Source organism: Hyaena hyaena, unplaced genomic scaffold (assembly GCF_003009895.1).
Source record: "Hyaena hyaena isolate Hyena2069 unplaced genomic scaffold, ASM300989v1 scaffold_817, whole genome shotgun sequence".
NCBI classification, from domain to species: domain Eukaryota; kingdom Metazoa; phylum Chordata; class Mammalia; order Carnivora; family Hyaenidae; genus Hyaena; species Hyaena hyaena.
In genome coordinates this window covers 833,306-844,357 of record NW_024081450.1, presented here as the reverse complement: position 1 = coordinate 844,357, position 11,052 = coordinate 833,306, and positions in this window count along the sequence as shown.

Sequence of the window (11,052 nt, the reverse complement as noted above, 5' to 3'; positions counted from 1 at the left end):
TATGCAGTGAGCCTTCAGGACAAGGGAAGTGGCTGTAAAAGTAAAAGAATGATTGCTCAAGGGCCAGATTAAATTAAAACTCTGGGTCTCTAGAACATTTCAAATGCTCTATGAGGTGCAGAAAGTATTTTGTTATTGCAACACAAGAGCGTCTTATTTAATAGGAAAATAAACCTCAGGAAATTGAGCTGCAAGAAGCCACTGTTTCAATCATCAAAATGAAATACACTGCAGTTTTAAAGAAATTGTGCCCCCGTGTGGTTTTTAATACGATTTCAGAAAATGGTCCATGTCGCCTCACTAGTAATACTTGTTATACCATGAAACGGTGCATTTTTTCTTATGGACACTTGTTGTTTACAGTTTTAATGTGACTGGGGCTGTGCCTAGAGCATTGTAGAAAAGCATACGTGCATGCGTGGATAGCCGAAAGTGTCGCTCCCTCTATCTCCCTCTTAGGAAAGAGGAAGAGGTGAGGCCAGAAGCTGCAGGTGCTGACGCAGCGGGCTGCCGTGCGCCTCTACACGAGTGCCCAGCCTAGACTCCTGGGAGCTCTCAGAAGCGAACCTCCACATCCACCCTTCACCGCAACAGAGCCAAGTGCTCTGCTTTTCTTCCCGTTGTGAGCGCACCACCCAAGCTCCTGACACCAGCCCCTCCAGTCACACACTGGGTCAGACTCAAAGACTGGGCCCCGGCCCGTCTCCCCCCTCTCTCCTGCACTGTCAACTTTCCCTTTCCACTGGCTTATCCCTGGCAGCATCAACATATCAACACATGATCATAAAAACCCTCTCTTGGCTCATTTCTTCCTGCAATTAGCTCCCCATTTCTCTACTCCCTTTTACTGCCACAGTCCTTGAAAGAGTTGCTGACATTAACTAAAGCTAATTTCTTATCTTCTTGTTGTCTCTCTCTCTTTTTTCCTTTTCCTCCTTCCCTCCATCCTCCGTCCGTCCATCCGTCTCTCCCTCTCTGGCTCATCATGATTCTTAGCTGGCTAAAGGGGTGGCCCAAAACTTTATTCATGACATTCCTGCATCATTAGTCGCCTTATTTTTATGGGGCTGCTTTAATTTGGCATGAACCTGCATACAAGATATGGGAGTTGTAGTCTGTTTCCTAGAGCTCCCATAACAAATTCCCATTCCCTCTTGAACCCATTCCAGGAAGGCTTTCCTGCCCACCACTCTACCTACACTGGTCTTACTGAAATCACCAATGGCCGCCATGTGACCAAATCCATGGGTGAATCTCAGGCTCACCTAACTTGACTCATTGACAGCATGACACAATTACCATTCCTTCTTCCCTGGAACCCTTTCCTCCATTGGCTTTGAGGCATCTTCTCCACTTTACTGACACTCCTTAGTCTCCTGTGCTGGACCTTCCTCTCCCCAACCTCTAAACCAGTGGCTCTCAACCTTAGCTGTCTAGTAGAATCACCCAGGAAGCTTTCAAAGGATACAAATGGATGCCAGAGCCCATGCCTAGTGATGTTGATCCTGATTTAATTCATCAGGGGAGGGCCCCAGGCACAGGGGGCGGAGGCGGGGGGAGCAGAGTGTTAGATTGCCCTGGGCGATTCTGATGTTCCTCCAGGACTGAGGATCACTGCTCTGCAGGCTGGAACGCACCAAGGCTCAGCTCCCAGACCTCTTCTCTTTCTGTCCACACTCGCAGTCTGGAAGCTCTCATCATCCAGTCTCATGGCTTTAAATACTTTTAAATACTTTTTACAAACCGATGTCTTAGTTTGGGTTCCTCTGAAAGCAGAGCCTGATCCAAGGACCTGGGTGCAGGGAATTTATCTGGAACACAACCCCATTAATCTGGGTCAGGGAGTGGGCAGAGTAAGGCAAAGGGTGAGGAAAAGCCAATGTAAATTAGCATTTTCAGAGTCACTACTGTGGGCTGGATTCTGCCAGGCCTCCTGAAAAGTGTACAGAACCCACCCTCCCCAGGATGCGAAAGTATTGAACTCCTTACTTCGCTTCCCAGTGATGGAGGGTCTCCTTGGAGGCATTAGCTCCCTTGCACTTTTGGGCTGTCGTGAGCTTCAGAGAAGGCCAAGCAACAGAAAGTGAAAAGACAGGCACTTGAGGTGAATTTGAGTTCGCAGTGACCTGCCTAGTGGCAGACATCAAGGTGGGCCAACTGGTAGCTAAGGAGGGTGCCACATTTGATGCCTTCAACCTGTATATATCTACCCCTAACCTTCCCCATGAACTCCAGACTCACATAACCAACTTGAGTTTTTAAGAGGCATCCCACACTTACCATGTCCAAAACAAAGTTCCTGATCTACTGCCTTCCCCCACCAAACCTGCTCCTCTCCTGATCTTCAAAAAAAAGGGCAACCCCTAATATCCAAAATCTATAAGGAACTCACCAAACTCCACACCCAAAAAACAAACAACCCAGTAAAGAAATGGGCAGAAGGTATGAACAGACACTTCTCCAAAGAGGACATCCAGATGGCCAACAGACACATGAAACGATGCTCAGCATCCCTCCTCATCAGGGAAATACAAATCAAAACCACGCTGAGATACCACCTCACGCCAGTCAGAGTGGCTAAGATGAGCAAATCAGAGAACTCTAGATGCTGGCGAGGATGTGGAGAAACGGGCACCCTCCCACCTCCTACATTGGTGGGAATGTAAACTGGTACAGCCCCTCTGGAAAACAGTGTGGAGGTTCCTTAGGAAATTAACAAAAGAACTCCCCTATGACCCAGCAATAGCACTGCTAGGAATTTACCCAAGGGATACAGAAATGCTGAGGCATAGGAGCACATGCACCCCAATGTTCATAGCAGCACTTTCCACAATAGCTAAAACATGGAAAGAGCCTAAGTATCCATCAGCAGATGAATGGATCAAGAAGATGTGGTTTATCTATACCATGGAATACTACATGGCAATGAGAAACAATGACATCTGGCCATGTGTAGCAACACGGATGGACCTTGAGGGTGTTATGCTGCGCGAAATAAGTCAGGCAGAGAAGGACAAATATCATATGTTTGCACATATAGGAGGATTAGGAGGAACTTAACGGAGGACCATGGGGGAGAAGAAGGGGGGAAATGTTGGGAAAAAGGGAGAGAGGCAAACCATGAGAGACTCTTGAATGCTGAGAACAAACTTAGGACTGATGGGTGTTGGGGGGAGAGGGGAGATGGGCATGGAGGAGGGCACTTGTGGGGATGAGCACTGGGTGTTATATGGAAACCAACCTGACAATAAACTATTTGTGAAAAAAAAAATTTATTAAAATTTTCTGACCAAAAAAAAGGCAACCCCATCCTACTTGCTCAGGCCAAAAACCTTCAAAGTCATCAAAAGCAAGACTACTTCTTTTTCCCCCACTCCCCACATTTAATCCATCAGCAAATTCTACTGACTCTACTTTCAAAATAAATCCGGACTATGACCACTTCTCACCACCTCTACCTCCCCAGTCCAAGCCATCATCATCTCCTGCCGGAGATGTGCTACCGCCTCCTGAATGGGGTCTCTGCTTCCACCCTCTTTCCTCCCTTAAATCTATTTCAAATCAGCAGCCTGAGAAAGCTTGTTAAAACCATAAAAGAGGGGCACCTTGGTGGCTCAGTCGGTTGAGCACGTGACTCTTGATTTCAGATCATGATCTCACAGTCATGGAATCGAGCTCCGTGCTGAGTTGAGCTCTGTGCTAGCAGCACAGAGCCTGCTTGGGATTCTCTCTCCCTCTCTCTCTCTCTCCCTCCAGCTCGCTCACAAACTCTCTCTCGAAAATAAACTAAATAAACTTAAAAATAAATAAATGTAAGAGAGAACATGTAACTTCTCTGCTCCCAACTTCCTAATAGCTTCCCTTCTCAATTGGAGCAAAAGTCAAGTCCAATAAGAGTTGGTTCCTTGTGACCTCTCAGATCACATAAGCTACTTGCCCTTTTTGCTCCTCAGACACACCAGGCACAATTCTGCCTTGGCACCTTGGCACTTGCTACAACCTCTCTTTTCCCACTTAACCACTTGCCTCCTTCTCTCATTTACTTTGGGTCTTTACTTAAATATCATCTTCTTATTGAAGTCTTTTCCTGCCAGCCCTATTTTACCATTGCAACACTTTTCTGATGTTAGTTTATTTCTCTTCATCATATTTACCACACTCTAACACAGAATGTTTTTCCTAATGCCTTTTTACTTTCAGTCTTTCCTACTGGAATTTATACTCCATGGTATACTCCATGGTATACTCCACGGGCAGAGATTTGGGTCCATTTTGCTTACTCCCTACTGGTCCCCAGCACCTAGGATGCTGCCTGTCTTACAGTAAGTAACCTCTCAATAACTAGGGGTTGAATGGATGAATGAGAAGAAAAACGATTATGACAGTCATCAATATTCACCAAGTATTTTCCATATGCCAGGCACCATAATGAGTTTCCACAGATTAACTCATTTAAGCCTCAAACCCAGTATAAGAACTAGATTCTATTATGGTGTCTATGTTACATATGAGAAGTCAATCACAGCGAATTGCTGAGTTATATAATTGTCAAAGCTACACAATTATTAAGCAGCCCAAAGATAAGCCCAAATATATCTCATCCCAAAGTGTAGACTCTTAACCACTAGGAGACACTGAGGCTAACTGCTAATCCCCAAGATTAATCACTTCTCTAGATCATTAGGGGAACACACACCACTGTGACAACAATATCCATGCAGATGAAGTTGAGGTGGGAAAGGAGAGTTCACTTAGTGAGTTGGGAGCCACAGACGAGAAGGCATAAAGAAGGATGCTACAGAGAAGGGTCAAGGGTGCAGCCAGTCACTGGTGGTGGGATCTGTCCACCCCACAGCATGCCTTCAACAGATACCCATTTTGAGCCACCCACTGCTTAGTGCAGTTCTTATCCCTGGGAGTTGGGTGGTGAGCAAATCCAACAAGGCCCTTATAATCTAGTGGGGGAAACAGCCTCCATTTTTGGGGTTTGGGTGCTGACAACTTGCAAGCCCCATGTCTCCCTATTTCCCTCACGACCCACCTCAGGTAAAGCTGGTAGAAAAGTCATGTCCTGTCTCCTGTGGCTCAGCTGGGAAGCTCAAAGTACACACCCTCACCTAAACCCAAACCCCTAACCACCATCAAAGTCAAAGCCAAAGCCAACTTCCCTCCTCTGCGGGCTTAAGTCATTTTCAGAGCTACCTGGGAGCCTGCTCTGTTCACCCCAGAGCATTGCCATTTGTGAGTAATAAATATCTCTGCACCCTCTTCACATATCATCAGTGTGGCATTATCAGTCTTGACAGTCAGAAGCAAATTTGGGATCCTCCCTGCCCCCCTCCCAGTGCCACCACAAGGAATAGGTCATCTGAGAAGAGCAGTGAGGGTGCAGCCCATAAGCCCCTTTAAATGTAAAGAAATAATTTAAGCCTGGGAATATCAGAGATTCTCATGGAGGCTGCTGAACCAAATGGTTACTGATATATTAACTGTTACTGTAACCTTCAGATGATCAAACAGCACAACTGGAAAAACATGCATTATAAAATTAAAGCCACCCAGGGGCACTTTCACTGCCCTCTGAATATTTAACCCATATAATTTCCAGATAACAATGCAATCATTTCATCATCATGATGCAATACATATAACCCATATCATTTATATTTGACTTTTTAAAATTTTTTTAAATGTTTTTGTTTATTTTTGAGAGAGAGAGAGAGGGAGTGCAAGCAGGGGAGGGACAGAGAAAAAGAGTGAGATACAGAATCCATAGCAGGCTCCAGGCTCTGAACTGTCCACAGAGCCCAACGCAGGGCTCAGACTCACAAACCATGAGATCATGACCTGAGCCAAAGTTGGACGCTTAATTGAGTGAGTCACCCAGGTGCCCCACATTTATATTTGTCTTTTTGTGAAAGCAGAGTATGATTTTAATTTGTTCTTTTTGGCATCCGACCAAGACCGAGACCAAATGAGCAATCTGTTGGTCAAAAATACTTCATGTGCAGGGTGCTTTGGGGGAGTCACTTGAAAAGAAAGTAGATCCCTGCTTTTGGTGCTTAAAATCTAATAAGCAACAGGGAATTCACACAAATGAGCATCACCAAGGAAAGAATAAATACATAAAAACATACCAAGTGCTAGGGACAGGAAGCCAGGGAAGCTGGCTGGTCAGAGAGCATGGCATTGAACAACTCTGAGGAGAAAAATCCAAGTCTTTGTGAGAGGGCAGTCCATCCAGGAGAAATAGCTTAAGGCCGTGAAGGTGGACTGTGTTGGTCACATGGAAACAAAGGCACATGTCATAATGGTAAAAAGGAAATCACAGAAAAGGGAAGAGACTCTTGAAACCCAAGTTCAAGTTGAAGATGCTTCATTTTCTTTCAGAGGTAACTTGTATGATTGAGGCTGATGTTGAACAAAGCCCAGAGAAGATGGCTCATGTGCTGTTGCGGCCTCGGGTCTGGGTCCAACAAGGGAGTGATGAGGGAAGACAAAGTGTAACAGTCCCTGGGAAAGGGCCTTTGGGGCAGAAAGATATCACCATGGGTAACAAGACATTTAAAGATGGAGAAACAGGGATGCTTGGCTGGCTTAGTCTGTAGAACATGCAATTCTTCATCTCAGGGTCTTGAGTTCAAGTCCCATGTTGGGCACAGAGCTTATTTAAAACAAAATAAGATTGGGGGTGCATGGGTGGCTCAGTCAGTTAAGCACTCAACTCTTGGTTTCGGCTCAGGTCATGACCTCACATTTCGTGGTATCAAGCCCCATGTCTGGCTCTGTGCTGCCAGTGCAGAGCCTGCTTGGGGTTCTCTTTCTCCCTCTCTCTCTATGCCCCTCCACCACTCATAAGCCCCCTCCCTCCCACCTCACCTCTTAAAAATAAATAACTTTTTTTTTTTTACAAATAGTTTATTGTCAAATTAGTTTCCACATAACACTCAGTGCTCATCCCCACAAGTGTCCTCCTCCATGCCCATCCCTCCTCCCGCCCACATCCATCAGGCCTCAGTTTTTGTCAGCATTCAAGAGTCTCTCATGGTTTGCCTCTCTCCCTTTTTCCCAACATTTCCCCCCTTCTTCTCCCCCTTGTTCCTCCATCAAGTTCCTCCTAATCCTCCTATACGTGCAAACATATGATATTTGTCCTTCTCTGCCTGACTTATTTCGTGCAGCATAACACCCTCAAGGTCCATCCATGTTGCTACACATGGCCAGATTTCATTGTTTCTCATTGCCATGTAGTATTCCATGGTATAGATAAACCACATCTTCTTGATCCATTCATCTGTTGATGGACACTTAGGCTCTTTCCATGTTTTAGCTATTGTGGAGAGTGCTGCTATGAACATTGGGGTACATGTGCTCCTATGCCTCAGCATTTCTGTATCCCTTGGGTAAATTCCTAGCAGTGCTATTGCTGGGTCATAGGGGAGTTCTATTGTTAGTTTCCTGAGGAACCTCCACACTGTTTTCCAGAGGGGCTGTACCAGTTTACATTCCCACCAACAGTGTAGGAGGGTGCCCGTTTCTCCACATCCTCGCCAGCATCTAGAGTTCTCTGATTTGCTCATTTTAGCCACTCTGACTGGCGTGAGGTGGTATCTCAGTGTGGTTTTGATTTGTATTTCCCTGATGAGGAGGGATGCTGAGCATCGTTTCATGTGTCTGTTGGCCATCTGGATGTCCTCTTTGGAGAAGTGTCTGTTCATGTCTTCTGCCCATTTCTTCACTGGGTTGTTTGTTTTTCGGGCGTGTAGTTTGGTGAGTTCCTTATAGATTCTGGATATTAACCCTTTATCTGATATGTCATTTGCAACTATCTTTTCCCATTCCGTTGGTTGCCTATTAATTTTCTGGGTTGTTTCCTTGGCTGTGCAGAAGCTTTTAATCTTGATGAGGTCCCAACAGTTTATTTTTGCTCTTGATTCCCTTGCTTTTGGGGATGTGTCAAGTAAGAAGTTGCTGCGGTGGAGGTCAAGGAGGTTGTTTCCTGCTTTCTCCTCTAGGGTGTTGATAGTTTCCTGTCTCACGTTCAGGTCCTTTATCCATTTTGAGTTGATTTTTGTGCATGGTGTGAGAAAATGATCTAGTTTCATTCTTCTGCATGTTGCTGTCCAGTTCTCCCAACACCATCTGTTAAAAAGGCTGTCTTTTTTCCATTGGATATTCTTTCCTGCTTTGTCAAAGATCAGTTGGCTGTATACTTTTGGGTCCACTTCTGAGTTCTCAATTCTGTTCCATTGGTCTATGTGTCTGTTTTTGTGCCAATACCATACTGTGTTGATGATGACAGCTTTGTAGTAGAGGCTAAAGTCTGGGATGGTGATACCTCCCATTTTGGTTTTATAAAAATAAATAACTTAAAAACTACATTTTTAAAGATGATGAAATAACAATGTATTGAGAAACACCCCTACCAGAAGGAAAAAAGGACCTAAAGAAAGGAGCAACCATCCTGAACGGCTTTGGAACTGTCTCGATTCAAGTGACTAATATTGCTTCCATATCCTGGACCCCCAAGTCCCCAAGATGCTTGGTACCCCACCAAAGGACACTTCACAAACTATTAAATCCAAGCGAGTAATGAGTCTAAGGTATCATGATAATGAAGTAAGGACAGGATAAAAGTCTGAGGGTGAATCGTGATTTAAACTGCAGCCCTGTGTTACATGTGATATGCAGTTCACAAGATCATCGGGAAAGAAAAGAATGCTCCATAGCCATCCTTTTTTTTTTTTTAATGGTTGTGTCCATCCATTATTCAAAATCTGCCCTTTCTATCAGCATCCTGCTGTCTAAAAGGTAAACCCTGTTAGGATAGTCTTGCAAAGCCAGGGGCTTAAGGCTTTGCACCCTGAGCCCTGGTTTATCTAAGACTCAATTAGGGAAGGTCCAGCTCCTTCACTTCACAATCTGGAAAGAGTGGAGTGCAGCACGGCCTCAATGATTCAAGAATCTGCATCTCTCAAGGTGCAAAAAATGAGGCAAAGAAGGAACAAGAAAAATGGAACAGGAGGCCCACGACCAAGTCTGATTTTCCAGTCATTCTGTTAAAACTGCCCAGCAGATGGCTTCGGAATATAGATCCAAACACAGTGAGAGCTGGAAGGGATCCTCTTTCCACAAGTCCTGTATCTTTGTTCCACATTTAAGGAATGAGCAGAGGGAGGGAAAAGACCAGCCCAGACTGCACAGCCAGCAAGGGGGGGAAGTCAGATCTCCTGATACTCAGTTTAACCTTCTTTCCCTTAAAGCACACTGAGCCCAAACATATTGTGCACCCCACAGAAATCAACGACTGACTTGCTAAACTTGCAACTAATTTAATCCATCAACTACTGAAGATGGCACATCTAACTCATTGGGTCCTGATATTAAGAATACTGCAATGAGGGGCGCCTGGGTGGCTCAAGTCAGTTAAGCATCTGACTCGGCTCAGGTCATGATCTCACGGTTCGTGGGTTCGAGCCCCACATCGGGCTCTGTGCTGACAGCTAGCTCAGAGCCTGGAGCCTGCTTTGGATTCTGTGTCTCCCCCTCTCTCTCTGCCCCTCCCCAACTTGTGCTCTTTCTTGAAAATAAATTTTTTTTAAAAAGCTGTAACGAATTACAAATGGCTTAAGAACGGCAAATAAAAATCACGGTCTAATCATACACTACTGAAATGCTTTAATAAAACTTAATTTTTCATAATAGGTAATTTAAAAAATCTAAGTGTTTTTTCACTTAATGCATTCGGTCTTGTCTAAAATGTCAATGTACCTTCTATCTTTCCACCTTCAAAAGTTTTTGGTATTTCTGCTGAAAGATTTTAATAAGCAGGTCAAGTAATAACAGTTAGAGCACTGAACTCTCTGGTTCATTGAATCCCCCCAACACTATGAGGAAGGGCCACTATTATCCCCTCTACAGATGAGAAAACAGGAGGCGCAGAATTGGCCAAGACACTCCGCCAGCTGACGGCACCAAGACTGGAACACAGAAGTCCGACTCGAGAGCTGGTGCACTACCCGCCTTCTCTACAGGCCATCACAGCGAGCTTCAGGGGCCGGTCTGCCCTTCTGTCACACGGGAATCCTGCTGAAGAGACCACTGTGTGGCCACAATTAGCTTAGACCTCGTCTAGACATTTGTCCATTTGTTGTCACCAGTTCAGTCCCGGAGTTTCTGTGCTCTCGTGAGACACAGCACCGACTACTGCAGGAGTAACTACCAGGGTTGCTCACACAGGCTACATGTTTGGTAGCATAAGCTCGCCAGAAAAATTAATATAAGGTACTCTTTGTTTATTTATTTTTTAAAAAGTTTTTTAATGTTTTATTTATTTCTGAGAGAGAGAGAGGCAGCGTGAGCAGGGGAGGGTCAGAGAGAGAGGGAGACACAGAATCGGAAGCAGGCTCCAGGCTCTGAGCTGGCAGTCAGCACAGAGCCCGACGCGGGGCTCGAACCCACGAACTGTGAGATCATGACCTGAGCCAAAGTCTGATGCTTAGCCGACTGAGTCACCCAAGCGCCCCAGGTATATAGTCCCCTTGTATATACAGACTTAATTTATATACATTCATTTCATCTCTAAATGTCCCCAAGCCTTTTCCTTTTGCACATCTCTGGCAAGACCGTCAAATACGTGGAGGAAGGAGTGCATGGCTATTTCTTTTATGTCCGGTCCTCTTAACTCTCCTTCCCCCTCCTCATGTATAGTCTACAGTTCAATAAATGCTCTAGACCAAAACTGCAGCTGCAGAAAGCCTTAATTCTCCCACTGAATACCAAGAGGGCTTTTGACCACCCCCCCCCAAATTTTTAAGGACTGATTCAATGCACTTACTAAATAGTCCAAATGCCACTGCCATTAAGTGTTACCAACATACACTCAAATGACACAAATCATTCTCTGAAACTTTGCTTACTTTTATTACTTATTTATTTATCATTTATTTATTTATTTATTTATTTTAAAGTAATCTTCTCATAGTCTGTGAGTTCGAGCCTCACATCGGGCTCTGTGCTGGCAGCTCAGAACCTGGACCCTGCTTCATACTC